Source organism: Thunnus thynnus, chromosome 16 (genome assembly GCF_963924715.1).
Source record: "Thunnus thynnus chromosome 16, fThuThy2.1, whole genome shotgun sequence".
Taxonomy (NCBI): Eukaryota; Metazoa; Chordata; class Actinopteri; order Scombriformes; family Scombridae; genus Thunnus; species Thunnus thynnus.
In genome coordinates, this window is record NC_089532.1 from 16,229,437 (window position 1) to 16,244,675 (window position 15,239).

The 15,239-nt window shown below is 40.0% G+C and overlaps 1 long non-coding RNA gene across 1 annotated transcript; it reads right to left on the bottom strand.

Moving 5' to 3' along the window:
• Positions 1–254: 254 nt before the first annotated feature.
• On the bottom strand, positions 255–11,344 carry LOC137199600 (uncharacterized). The gene is made up of 4 exons (XR_010931814.1): positions 11,222–11,344; positions 10,458–10,602; positions 6,625–6,743; positions 255–400 (listed from the first exon to the last, which is right to left on the bottom strand). It is a non-coding gene; the product is annotated as an uncharacterized lncRNA (long non-coding RNA).
• Positions 11,345–15,239: the final 3,895 nt, after the last annotated feature.

The window sequence follows — 15,239 nt, forward strand, 5'->3', positions numbered from 1 at the left end:
CCAGTAACTCAACATGTTTGGAGTGAATTAATTAAAATAAAATTGAATTTGTGCTGTCAACTGACTGACTTTGATTTGACTCTTAACTCAGGGCGTTTCACACCCAGCAGGCAGGTTTGAACAGTTTATTTAAGTGCTGAGGAGTTTTGTGTGTTTGAGGTTTAACATTGTTAGAACAAAAAACTTTTGAATTTAGATGAGCACCAGAATAGAAGGTGTGAAAATGCAATAAATAACAGGCTCTGTTCCTTTCAAATAATTCAGGTCGATTTTTAATTCATTTGACTACAAGTGCAGACCTGCAGTCAACTGTGAAAAAGGAAAAATCAACGATGTTCTGCTTGATGATCATTCCCTATGACCCAGGTGGCGACTGCTACACTGTGGAAACGTCGTCCAACTGTTAACACAAAGAAGAAGGAAGTATGAAGATGTTATGCAAAGTGAGTGTCATCTTACCTGAGATTTAATCCTGTCTGTGTTTCTGTCTGAGTCACTTCCAGCTCAGGCCTTGTAAGCTCCAATTAGCTCAATTGTTGTCTGTCAGGAACGATAAATAATGCATCCGTGGTTACCTCGGGGATATATGACTAAGCACACGCCATCTATAAAAATATATATATATATATAAAAAAATATAGACTGTGATACAAGCAGATAACAATATAGAAGGAAAGCTGAGGCTGTTTTATGAGGCTGTTTGTGCTGCATGTTAAGCCCAAAAACATATACATTAATTTATCTCAAATAGGTTTTCCATATTATTTATATTGCTGGTTTGACATAGAATCATACAGTTTCATTATGTGGATCAAAGTCTCATGTTTTCAAAAAGAATTATTGACCAATCAGTGAGGTTTTCTGGCTGCATCATGGTTAGACCTGAAACAAGCTGCACAGGACCCCAGTACGTCTGCTGACCACATTGATCTGTAAAGTGTCAAAGAAACTGAATGAGAGCGGTTGCCATGAAGACATGTTTCAGTGACCATCTAAACCTAAGGGTTTCTAAACATTATGTAAGCCCACGCCTTTTCATGACCTTAGCAGCTTGTCAGTCCGCTTTCCTCTGTGACTAAGAGGTAAAGCAAGGTGGGGAACAAGCTTGTACAAAGGTCAGAGTGAGAAGGTTTGTATTATGTAAGAGAAGGAACTGGATCAGACCTTTAAAGAGGGTGACTGAGTACTTAGAAATTGCCTTTATTGTTTTCCCAGCAACACATGCTATCTTATGTTATAGCCTGTAAAGCCGTGCAATAAATGAGCCAGTTATTAGCGAGTAATGCTATACGCATACGTGCTGTATAATGTGTATATAGGCATTAATACACTCACAAGGCACATCTGTTGTATTCTACAAGCAAAATGATAGAAGTCTGCAACAAATAAACACAAATTAAAAGATATGCCTGGTGATATTCCCTATTTTTTTTATTAGCAACAATTAACTGATCCTATTATTGACTGTGTAGCCAAGCCTGATATACCATACATATATACATACATGCTCTTTCTTTACAATGAACATGTACACTGTAGTTGACAAAACAATCTTGCCTCAGGGCCCATTTAGCTTGGAGCTTTTGACCATATCACATGATCCACCGTGATCCAGGAGACTGAGTCATGGAATTGAAATGTGCTTCCTGCTACTGTAAATCCTTACTAGAGCACCACGTCCACAGCTGAAAATAGTCTCCAACCAATGCACTTTCTACTCCTGTTTGAGTCTACAAAGAAAACACACAATATATTTGTGAGCTATCTTTAAACATTTACATCTTCAATAGGATCCAAAGCGGAAATTAGACACCTGTCAATATTTGCTCGGACACATGTCAGTTGAACTGCGACTGCTGTGGCGCTCTGCCAGAACGGTGGCCACAGCAGAATGTTTAACTGAAAATAACTGCCAATGGCATATTAGGATTATCCTTATTATTAATTAAAAGACACAGAGTTTCATGGCAAACCCAAATACAATATAGACTCAAAATAGAAAGCTTCAACTTTAGGGACGGATAGTAGCATTAACTCAGTTTAAAGAAGTTATACAGCTTGTTTAATCAAACTCCTATGTTATGTTTGTCCAAATCACTAGTCCTGTAAACAGTTATTTTTGTTTAGTTATAATTTGAAACATTTAAGCAGACAAACATATGAAATTAAGTTTCCTTACACTGAGTCTGTGCCTATTTTGCTAAGCTAGAGTGGTAAAAGCCAACTCAGCTATCCATAAAAAGCTTACTGGTCAACAGACTGAGAGTTCAGGCTACACACAGATTTCTTTTTCTCTTCAACATATCAGCAAACACTGAACTTTAATTTACTGATGGTAGTAAATTTGATATGTAATAGAACGGCCTTTTGAACAGCTGTCTGGAAGTAACCTCTTTAACATGCCTGGCCATGCGACATGACATCATGGTATTACTTTGTTTATGACAGACAGACATCTGATCTCATACAAATCAGGCAACAACATTATCTGATTTAATTTATATTTATTTAGGCTATTTGTTGTAACTCAAAGTGATGAAATATAAGATTCAGCCCTCCTCCCCACTCCAATAATTTTCGTACTTTACCTTACTAATGTTGTTTGTGAATGTTGTGATTTAGTCTCTTTATTGTCTTTTTGTGTGCTTGGACATCTAAAAATAGTCTGTATAATGTTCAATAATAAAATGCTTTGCGCTTGTCTATGAAAAGAGCATTGATGAATTGGACAGGTTTCATGCTTTATTAAAAGGACACGCATATCCTTCTCATTCAAAGACAGAGAAGCATTGATTTTAAAACAATCTATTACAAACCATCCACTAGCAAATGTCATAAAATCACATGCAACTTGTGCACACACATAACCTCACACACATACACACACGCACAGGGAGCACTTTAATGCTTTCTCATCTCATTTCACCTCAGATGTGCTGTGGATGTGCTACTGCAAATGGACTTTGTAAGTTTCAACAGCACATTTACAGTGTGTGTGTGTGTGTGTGTGTGTGTGTGTTTAGAGCTGCTGATGGCAAGAGGTTGAATAATAGATGAGAGACGAAGCTGTTTCGTAGACCTCATTAGATTCTCGTGTATAAGAAGCATCACCTTGTCTTTGTAATAGACTGATTTTAACAATAATTTACACAATTCATTCTCTAATGTGGCTACTGATTAGAAATTTGTATCAATACATTTTATTTATCATTTAGTGGGTTGTGGCTGCTAAATGACTCACTGTAAGAGTAGACGGTGGTCTCCGTTCCACACCGTACAGTGGTGGGAGGTCGTCGCATGGCAATTAGGCCTCTGTGCTCCAGTTCACAGCCCATCTCTCGGCTCTAATTAGAGGTAATTAAAGCACCCTTAGCCTTCCTGTCACTCTCCCTTACACAGACACATACAAACACAGATGCAAGCACACACCAGGATTTCAATAAGGTCTAGGCTCTAATTAAATCCAGCATAGAATGTCACCGAATTATCAAGTAGGATTTAGACTCTGCTCGTTCCATTTTAGCGATGTCAAAGTGCCTTTTCCTTGCAGCCTGTGCCGTTTTCCAAGGCTCTGAAGTGCTTCACTTATCTCTCCACACACTGGAAATTAGCTTCTGTACATTTGCATCCACTGCTTTTTAAACAAAGGCGATTTGTTAAGGCATATGTGGAAAATATAGTGCTGCAACTGCTGTGTGTGTATGTGTGTGTGTGGTAGTTAGCTTGGTATGCAGGTTGCATTCACTCTCATTCTCTGACTGCTTATATGAATAATGCATCATCTGGGCTCACTAAGTGCACATCGCTGTAGAGATTCTCTCTTTGCAACACCAAAGCTCCATATATATGTGTGTGTGTGTGTGTGTGTGTATGTGTGTTCATATACATGTCAGTCTTTCTGTCAAATAGGATATACGTATTGCAGCCATCACTATATAGCATCAAAAGTCATATTTGATGAAGGTCATGCTTCTCCCCTCAGTCTATAAAAGATTTACAGTTCAGTCAGTCGGTGCGGTACCTTGTGATCTTGTAGGAGAGCAAATACATTTATATTGTGGCACCCTGAGAAAGATGAGTAATCATCCTTAGATGCCCAAAGGGAAAGGAAGACCTTCATCAGATGATGGTTCATACATGTTTCCCTCAACAAACCAAAATTTGCACATATTAAATTACTTACATTTAATTCTACTGCCAAAGGAGTAAATATGACTCCAGGATAAAGGCCACATGCAGTATTTCAGTTGGCACTTGAAAATGCAAACATCAATGACCTCTGCAGTTTATATTTAGATCTAAAGAAGAGTTATAGGATTGTGATGATGACTGACAGTAGCAGAAAGTAGCAGAGAGGTCACGGCACAATAACAGCTGCAGTTTCAGTCACTGATAACATCGTCTCCTCCCTAGATAAAAAAACTATTTTGTGCTGCTCTCTTCATTGATACCGTTGATCATAAAATCCTACTCCATAAACTATAGTCCATAGGTTTAGATGAAGCCACACTTAATTGGCTCCACTCTTACATAGAGAATTCAGACTCAGGTGCTCAGTCAAACCCTCTTACCATCAGGCTCCACCCAAGTCCAGGCCCTGACTCGCCTTCAGTCTGCCCGTGATGCTTTCCAATTAACACTCCTCAATCACAGACTATTATTACTATTAATCACACATGTTCTCCACATGCACCAGTGACTCTGACTATCCTGCCTTTACAACTTTAAATGGCACCCATATTATTCTTGCTGAGTCATACACATACTTAGGAATTTGGCTTGTAAGCAGACATCATTCAAGATTCATGTTCAACATTTGACCCAAAAAGGAAAAGCAAACTAAGCTTCTTGTATAGAATTAAAGGATGTCTGTCTTGTTCTAGCTGTAAGACTATTGTTCAGTCAACCTTCATGTCTGTCCTTGACTATGGTGATATTCTGTATTGTCATGCTGCCCCATCAACACTTCAGCAGTTTAACCCTGAGTGTCATAGTGCATGACGCTTTATCACAAATGACAAATTTCATACTAAATTTTGTTCTCTATATCTCAAGGTTGGTTGGACTTCCTTACAGTCAAGAAGAAATAACCGTTTCATGTTATTTATTTATAAAGCTTCTAAACTACCTCACATCTCCTCCCTCATTTAAATCTAGTAACTACAGTAACCTCTAAGATTTTTAATCTTTATTATCTGATGTTATGATTCTTGTAAATGTTTTTATTAATTCCTCGTTTATTGTGTAGTTGTGTTGTTTGTGTCTGCTGATTGTGTTCTTGTCTTATGAATGTTTCTTGTTCTCAGGTCTCTCTTGGAAAAGAGATCTTAATCTCACTGAGACTGCCTGATTTAATAAAGATTAAATAAAAATAAAATAAAAAAAGTCCTCTGTATTTTGACACATGCTATCCTCGCTGACTGACATGGTTAACTGAAAAAAGCAGAGTTCATCCAAAAATAAAAATGAAGCGTGAGCAAGTGACAGGTTTGTGTCAAACTAATGGGTTTACAATCATTGGGACTAATGAAAAATGGTGAATATCAACCATTAGCGTAAAAGGTGCTAATTGGTCTTTGCTACTGAAGTATTCCTCTATGTAGCCTAACAATCATTATTTAAGCAATGTATTGTGATTTTGGAAAATGTTCAGAAAGGATATCTGTAAAAAAACAACACACTTGAACAAAGTGATTTCTAATGTTAAATACTTAAAACTGCTATAGTAGATGCTATAGTCACTTTAAATAGGGAAATTCTGAAGCTTGAAGTCATTTACAAATTCATTCAAGTCCAACTGTTGATGGTGTGAACTAAGACTGATTATTCATGTAATGAATGCTATGCATACATGCAGAAGAACTTTATTAAATGTGTAGCATCAGATTGAGCCTTTGTATTCATTCTGCACACCACTACAGCTGCAAAGCAATTACTCTTCCTGCAAATAATGTATGCAAGTGATCCAACGACTAAATGCAATGCACATATAAAGTCCTGATGCCACCTGCGATACAGAGTGGTGCAATCATCTTGACTCCCATTAGTCTGCTTCGGAGATAACATAGTTTCAGTGTGACTTTGTTGAAAGTCACACATTTTCTTGCTTTGTCGTCATGGTTTGAATCCAAAATTCTGTGCTCAAAGGAAAATGGAACAAGCACCTTTAACAGGTTTTTAAATAGATTTAAGCACATACTGGCAAAGGTTGCTATCTGATGGGACCACATGTTTATTGAGTTTAATTCAGATGCAGTACCCTTCAAAGAGTGTCCTCTGTAGTCTTTGTCGCCTCTCCTTTTACCACCTGCTCTGCTTTATAACGTATGGAGTCTGCTGAGAATAATTCTCCCTCCCATCTCTCTTTTTCTCTCACCCTGTGTTGCTCTCCAGCCTGGAAAGGCTGAGTCAGTTAAAACGTGTTCAGGCACACACATGCACTTGCTCATCACTGGAGGAGAATCATGCTGCTTATTCAGAGCCGTGCCCATTTTCCCCATTATGTTCGTTTTCTGCATCCTTTTCGTTAACAAAGCATTTCAAATAATGTGGCTATACACCGTCCCTCCCACAGCAGTCTCATTCACACACAAACAACATGCTGCAGCACTCCCAGCATCAAACCTGTGCCTGCTAAGCATCATTCCACCTCGCTGCAGAGCGGAGTGGCAGCTGACTGCAGAAGAGCCCCGAGCAAGGCACGCTCTGGCCAGATTTTGCTCCTCTCTGTCGGGTTGCTCCATCTGAGCCGGAAGACGTGTAAGGATGCAGAGAGGAAATGAAGAAAAGTGAAAGGTCATCATTACAACAAATGCTTTGGATTTTATTGCTGTAGTCGATCGAATGCTATGGCAGTCAACTATTGATGATGTCTGTGGTGTAATTAGTCTCACAGCCGCACCAGCCAAGTCAGCTGTGGTGTTATTGGCCTGGTCCAATAACAGGTCAATGTCGAATAGAGTGAAGTTACCATTAGATGCTGACGTAGAGGCTGTTTTATCACTGTCTCCATTAATCCTGAAGTTAGAAATGCAAGGAAGCCAATCTCCACCTCAGCACAACAGAGCGCTACAGTAAAGTTGAGGTCAAGAGAAGAGCAGAAAACTGAAAATCAATGGCCTGTCAGGAGACATGATTGCTCTTTAACAATATCAGATCTCAGATGAACACAAAACTATGTTGCAGTGGTTTGAGAACTTTTGAGACTTTATCACTTAATTTGGCTTAATATTACTTCGGTCCAGCTTCCAAACTATATGGCATCATCACGAAGGTGGAGTAGAAGATTCTGTAGATAAATAAGCCCTAAAATAACACCCAGGCTAGATAAACGTCATGTAAAAGATATCATGGTGTTGATTTAAGACAACCAAGTAATGTTATTAGTGCAAAAAGGTTTGTTTCAGAAGTAGACTTTCAGGATTTTTTAGTAATGTGACAACTTAAATAAAACCTGCTTTATCTCTGATTATTTCTCTACAGAGAGTTGTATTGTAATTTTTTTATGCTTTCTTTGACAAAACACAAATGATGTCACATATTCAAGGCATCATAAACTCCAAAAAGGGGAGAGAAAGAGAAAAACAAGTGAGGGGGAAAAAAAGGGAAAAAGTTTAATAATATGAGCTCAGCACATGTAAATATGTATTTTATTCCAATTCACCGAAGAGATGGAAGTAATGACAGAATGCCAGATATATATAGAAAGAAGAAAATAAATTAATAAAACGTGGTCTATCTTTAGGGATGTTTAGCTCTCTGCTGTTCTAAGCAGGGATTTTTTTGAGACTTCATAAAGTGGCACATTTAGACCCTATTTGAACTTGAAATGCATCCTGGGTGATGGGATCACAATTGGACAGCGCTAAATACAAGTGTAAATGACCACCAAGATGCATCCCAGACGAGGATGTAACAGGAAAATATGTCATCAATGCAGGACGTGGTGGTTGTTTTGGTGACAGTGTGCCAACGCCAAATGACTGTCCTGCCAATCTCAACAGTTGAAATAGCCCGTGCATGTGTATTAGTTCTTGAAACATTTTTGTTTTCTTAGCTAGTCCGTGCAAAACAAATCTGGAGCTTGTCTGGCGACAGACTGACGTAATAACTGTGCACGGGTCCTTTGACCTTCTAGCAAAAGTGACGTAGGCAGTAACAAAATCTGAACACAAGTGGTCAGCTGGACACGTGGGAGACAAATGATAGAGAAAGGTGGGAGCGGCGATGTGTCTCAGCTGTTCACTTGTGTTCGAATCACTGAAACGCATTTTAAATCCAAGTGTAAACAGCCTCTTGGTAAATCAGTCAGCCTCAGATATGGAAGTGACTCAGCAGTTTCAAAGCTGCAGGTTTGATTGAGCAAAGACTTCTGTCAATGGAGTATTTACGCTGTGATCACAGAGTCTGGTAGACTTATTGCTCTGATGGATTGACTGCAGTTGGCTAAATTATGCTGATTTTACAGTGTATGTGGGGGGGAGTGGGGAGAGGGGGCATAAAACAGCATGAAAACTTGAATCATCCCACACCGGATGATGAAAGCTGGCGTGATTCAACCTTGTTGTAGCAGAGTTTGGCGATAGTGTGGAGGAGGGAAAAGGTGTTACACAACAAGTGGGCTTCCAATACTCCCACCCAGTGTGCTACAGTAGCAGAGACTCAGCCAAATGAAGCAGTGATAGGAGTAGGCTGAAGTGCTCTTCTTTCTCTCTCATTTGCCATCTGTCTCTATCTCATTGTTTCATTTTCATCCCTGCTTTGCGTTCAATATATTTTTGCTTTGTGCTGCTGGCGTTGCAAAGATATAACAGACTCCCATCTCCGAAACATCCCTTTATCCGTGTAGTAAGCATTGTTTGCTGTGTGTTTGCAAGCTACACACCCAAAAATGCCAACACTGTGAGTGCATGTTGTCAGGAGATCAGACAGGAGTGCTGATAGACTCCTGTGTCGACCTGCAGAGATGAGACGCAGCCAGCACTGCACAGGAATGCAGCCAAGAATGAAGGAAGGTGGAAGAGACGGTGAAAAGAGAGTGAACGCATTCTCCCAGGAAGTACGCATGATGAGGACGTGTCTCCTGAGGGGAGTAGCATTGGTGTGCTTGTAGCAGTGCATTTTTTAGTGGTAGCAGCAGGAAATGTATAAACATCTGATATATGTTTAATCCCTGGAGTGCTCTGGTTATGCATGGAGCGTTGTTTGAATTTGAAATATCTGTCTTTGTTCCCAAGTTTGATATTATTAAAGAGCTGTAAGTGATTCTTTCAGACAATAAAACATTGCTGAAGCATGCTCTCTGGCTGTCATACAAGCCTCTCCCTTCCTCCTCTGTGGTTAGGTAAACTGAAATGGAAAGTTACTAAAGCTTTTATGATATGTCGGCCACTCCCTGTGGTTTCCCCCCAAGGTGAGGTGAGTGGTACACTGCTGTGTCCCGCACAGTCAGACTCGGTAATGTGTGACGGGGTTGTGTACCATCTGTGGCTGCAGAGCGGATGAGCAGATTATGACCAACAACATAGCATACAATATGGCATAATTTCAAAGTGCACAATCACGTAAAAATGTCCTCTTTAAGTAATTCATGAGTCATCAGAGGGCAGGGCTCAAGCATTGGGCCAGTAGGCAAGCAGACACCGCCTTGACTGTGCTTCAACATGCCCAAAGAGAAAGCTGCTGCAGATAAATTAAAGACAAATAATGGCTATGTGATTTATAGATCGATTTGTATACTTGATATATCGACTTTTGAAAAAACAATTGAGAAATGTATTTATTTTAGTAGCCATTGTAGAAGCCTTCTTCACCTATGATGTAATAAGAAATGACATGTTACACAATCTCCTTTCAAAACTACTGTATGTCAAAGGTTAAAAAAAAACAAAACAAGAAAGAAACACCCGGCTACTGTACAGTGTGTGTATAGTGGACGTTTTACCACGTTCCAAGTTCCTAGGCCAGTACATTAGTTTTGACTTGTGTTCTACTGAATTAAATCCAATTTTTGGTTTTATACTCACAATTCCACAGGAAGCAAACAGCCTGGTCTATTACCTACATGATGTTGTATTCAAAACTGTAACACACACGTTATTACCCGCTATTTCATGTACACATTAAACATGTTATACACAGTCAAAAACCTGTTTTGATCTGAACTTATTTGTAGATTCCTCCACATCTTAGTACCATGTTTTTGGGTCATTTTATGCACATGCACATTAAAACTACCTTACAGCACTATCCACTGTCGCAAACAATAAAAATATAGTATACTGTATACATAACCTTAGCAAAGTCCGCCTATAATCCGCATATAATCTTAAAATATACTTGAACTGTACATAAACTGTTGCATGAACCTAAATAATGTTAGACCATATATAGCGTGTGATTACAACAGACACAATTTACCAAATACCAATATGTGTCTATCTATATGTGGCTCTTACAGCATGTAAGCCCTCAGTCAAAGTGTCCCTATCCTTGTGCCATCATATCATGCACACCACCAGCAGGACTCCCAGAACTGGCCAGAGGGGCTTTTCCAGTGCAGCGGGGCGCTTGGCTCCAGACCAGAGTGATGATGTCAGCTCACTGCATAGAGGTCACAAACTCAATTATTCACAGGCATGCCTCATTTTGGATCAATATATTGACTGCTAGGTTTGGAGTATATTCTAGTGCACAGTTTGCTGTGCTGGTCTGCACTATTATACTCTGGTTTCCTGGTGCTCTCTGAGGTGTTAACATACATGCGTGTTCTATATATATCTGGTTTCTTATGCAAACCACAAGGGTTTAATCGAGGAGAAAACCTCATTGTTCCCACAACAAAAGACAAAAATGATGTGACCACAACAAGCCCTGTTTTTTTTTAAATACACACGACCAACAAAGCTGCAGCATAGCTGACTGGAAAACTAGCGAGCTTCACAAAAACATACTCACACAGTACGGTGCCTCTCTAACCATGGCATCATTAGCATGGGCCAGATGAAATGGTTTGAGGGGTTGTTGTTAATTATTAGGTGGTTGAGTCATGCAAACAGCAGAAGAAAGGTCACAGGGAACAGGGCTAATTTTTAATGATCAAAGCCACCCTGCTATCATTTCCAGCTAATATTCTGATACTACTGTTACGTAATGCAAAATGTGAGAGCAAATTCAGCGACTCTACACACACCCACACGCTCAAAAAAACACTAGCTCATACGTGCATATACTCGCCCACGTCGTCCCTTGTTCTGCAGTAGATTACAGCTTGTAGCGCTTGTAAAAAACAGAGCAGGCCATCATGAGTTTTCATCCCATCCTCCTCCCCTCTTCCCTCCCCTGATTATTCTAACTGACAGTGCACTCTGTCTTTTCTGGGTTGCCTCTGCAAGCCTCTGGGGCACAGATTGGCACGGAGATAAACTTAGCAACAGCTAGCCGGGTCAGACTGCAGCCCTAATAGAGAGAAAGAGAGAGAATGAGGAAGAGTGAGTAGGGGGAGGGGTGGGGGAGATTGTACCAGAATATATGAGACACAGCAGGTAAAACAGGTCAGCTTTCCCACTGAAATTACTGACACGACAGTTAGTTCTGTCGGCTAATTGAACATTTTGCGGGGAATACAGCTGACAAAGAGAAAAAGCTAAACAACATTATAAAATGTGCAGTTAAAATCTTGCAATCTGATTGGTTGATAGCCATGGTAATGAGTGTATACTATGGCTAAGACGTTTAATGTCCTTTTACAGTTCTAATTTAATTATCACTCTACGGCTACTGTTAAAATGTTGCCCGCAATCTGTGAGCAAGCAGGGACGATGCAGGGATACATCAACCACTGTCTCCGCAGCATCATGGTGCAAAAGCTTTCGAATGTGGGCCTTGAAGCAAGAGAAATTACGTCTGTAAGTGGGCACAAATGTGAGAGCTCTCTAGAACTTTTGGCGACCAAAGCTTGGTGTCCGGAGAAGGTGAAGCAGCATCGTCACCGCACCAAGCAATGCATCTCCTAAATAATTAGTAGGCCTAACGTTATTGCAAACACTTTGCGACGTGACCCCAGTGATGTTGGACAGTTTTTCCATGGGTGTACAATTAATGGGAATATTCAGATTAATGTGAATAAATAAACTCTGGTTAGATCGCTGACTAGCTTGAATGTTAGTTTAGCAGCTTACTAATGTTGCATAGCAACCGCAGACAGCCAGGAACTTCTTTCTTGTGAATGACTCTTGTAATGTAAATGTTATTTAATAAAACGGTTTTTACTGGATTGTGTCTATAATTTCTCTATTTTAATATTTGGTAACAGTTTTATAAAAGCAATATCTCACTCATGGCTGTGGTATATTGTGATTAGATCACAGTGAAGGGGGTTGAACAATGCTGTGATATAATCACAATATAGCCTACCATAGATAGTCATGAGATATTGTTTAAGTATTGCACTCTTGAGGATATACTGTACACACATCAGCAGGTTAACTGCTTTCTTGGAGAGTTAGATGAGTCGATTGATATCACTCTTATATGTTTGTACGCTAACTAGCTAGCTATAATCAGACCTCTGTCCAAAAGAAACAAAATCTGCCTACCAGCACCTCTCAAGTTCCCAAATGAACTTGTTTGTTTAATTCGAACCCTGCCAAACAATAGTGGGGCACATATTTCACCACAAGGTGTTATTTTTAAACGTTATTTAGTGAAGTAAACTAAGCTGAGCTGCAGCTGGCTATTAGCTTCATATTTACCACACAGGCATGAGAGTGGTATCTGTGTGGCCTCGTCTTATCGCTCGGTAAGTAAATAAGTTCAGTTTCCAAAATGTCCAACTATTTCTTTAACTTGGCTCACTGAGGGCTTTTGAGTGTATGTGTGAGTGTTTGTATGGGGGTGTATTTGAATGCCACACAGGCCTCCACCATACCGAGGCCCTTCAGCTCAAGTGTTTGTTGTAGATACCATTGAGCTGCTGACATTTCCTCTTCAACATTACCCTTGCATTAGATATGATATTAGAGGCCGTCTCCCCTCTCATGTCCTATTGTGAGCCTCTTTATCTCAGTGTCTACCTTTTATTTTCTGTCTAATGTGATTTATTATCATTCTATGAATTGATACCTGCTTTCTCTTTACTCTCATCTTGATTCCTATTCTTTTGCCTTTCTTACCGCTTGCTGTGGTCTTGTCACCATAGCAATGCACCGGGACGTTTTTAGGTTTTGAAAAGATCTGGAGCTAAGCTCCAGCTCTCAAAGAACTTAAGTTCAAAGTCAAGAGGGGACTTGGCGAGGTGTGACGTCACCAGAGTTGCAGCTTACAGTTGGCCCCATCTTTTCCATTTGGAGCCAGGACCTTCCAAATAAGGAGTCTGGAAACACCCTCCTACCTCAGATGAAGCTAATGCTAGCTTACTGGGAACACCGAGTGGTGCATACTTGGGCTAACATTAGCTAACTAACACAGGTATTGTTATAAAGTAACATTAAACCATAGCCGCTCTCAAACCTCCGTCAGATGGCGGGACGACTGAGGGGGGGTGTCCCGCAAGCTGTCATTCCGCTGCTGGACTCGACTGTGCAGACTCTGACTGTAAATGACGTGGTTGGAAGTGGAGCCATGTCATTCATCTTTATATACAGTCTATGTATTAAACATACCAAAATATTACAATAATAGTCCCGGAGCCGGGGGGAGCAACAGGTGAGCTAACTGTCGATCAAAGCTGTCAATCAACGCCCACACAGCAGACATCAAAGCTACTATAAGTCTTCAAATCTTATTAACAGAGCAATAATTTCCAAAATGGCCTCAATTTAATTTAGCAATTTAGACCATAATGACTTGTTGAAAAAAATGACTTAGTATTTCTAGATAGAAGTTGCACTTTAAGGGACTTCTGCATTGTCTTCAGCCTCAAGTCATGGTAGATGCCACTTGAGCACAACAAGCTGGCGAAGCTTTGCTGTACATGACACTACTCTCCAGAGACTAAAACCTGATTGCTCTTATTAGTCTTTGGAGCCATTTCTAAACAAACTTACGTGACCTTAATCTTTGGGGTGAAGGAACATATCACCCAGTAATACAGTGTGGCTCACTGACGTATTTTTAATAGTATTTGGACAACAACGGAGATCTGCGGCATAGAGGAATACGATATATCAGGTTTCCTATACAAAGCATCTTCCAGCAATATGCAGCTGAATCAGGTGCTTTACATTTCAGGGACAGCAAATTTCAGATAAGAAAGATGTGAGCACACTGATTGATTTGTAGCCTTTAATAATGCAAACAGGCCAACACTTCTGATGAAGACACAGTAGTGTCAAAATGTTGGTCTGTTTTCACTATTAAGGGCTACAAATCAATAAGTAAATAGGATCAGTTCATTGTTGGTTTGGTTCTGCAGAGGAGATTAGATAACAATAAGAAAAATACAGAATATGAGCAGCCATATCCTTTAAATGCTATATTTGGAACAGGCATAGAGCCAGGTCTGGTGCAAATATCCTGTGTCCATAAACACACAAAGGATATCCCTAGTGGAAGTGCTGCCACACTGTCTTCCTGGAAACAATGCCTCAACAGGAAGTGATTTATGACCCAAATATGGAAAATCTGATAAGATGTTTCATGCTGTTTTACAGTAAGCGTTATATCATTACGCTTTCTGTTTTTTTCAAAAGTTCAGCATATTTATTTACAGCAGCGTAACACTAACAGCGCTGCGGTGTATGACAGGAGGATCAGATAATTTATTTTTTAACTATTGTCTGTTCTGAGCTGATTATGGAAGAGTATCAGACTCACACAGATGGAGATCTGCATAGTCTTTAGTTTTTACACTTGTGATCAATGATTTTCTTCCACGGGCACAAAACTGTCAACGCAACGGCTTTGTTTCACTGAGGTAATCTAGCTAAAAGGCTGAGAAGCAGCACAGACAGCAGAGGAGAGAGAGAGACTGAGAGAGACAGAGAGAGTCTTCAATCTGTGTCCAGGCCTCAGGTCACGTTCTGCTCTGATGACGAGCACTCTGCTCTCATTTCTATTTTCACCTCCTCTCCTCTCTCCCAAGGTGACCCTACTCAGTGATGATGATGATGCAGCAGCAGTCATCTGTTGTGTGTCCTCCCCTGCTGTCCATCTGAAACCAGTTTTCACTCCACAGTTGTGTAGCCCACATATCAAATATTTGCTTTAGTTAATTGCCTATATATTTAATGTTTTATTTA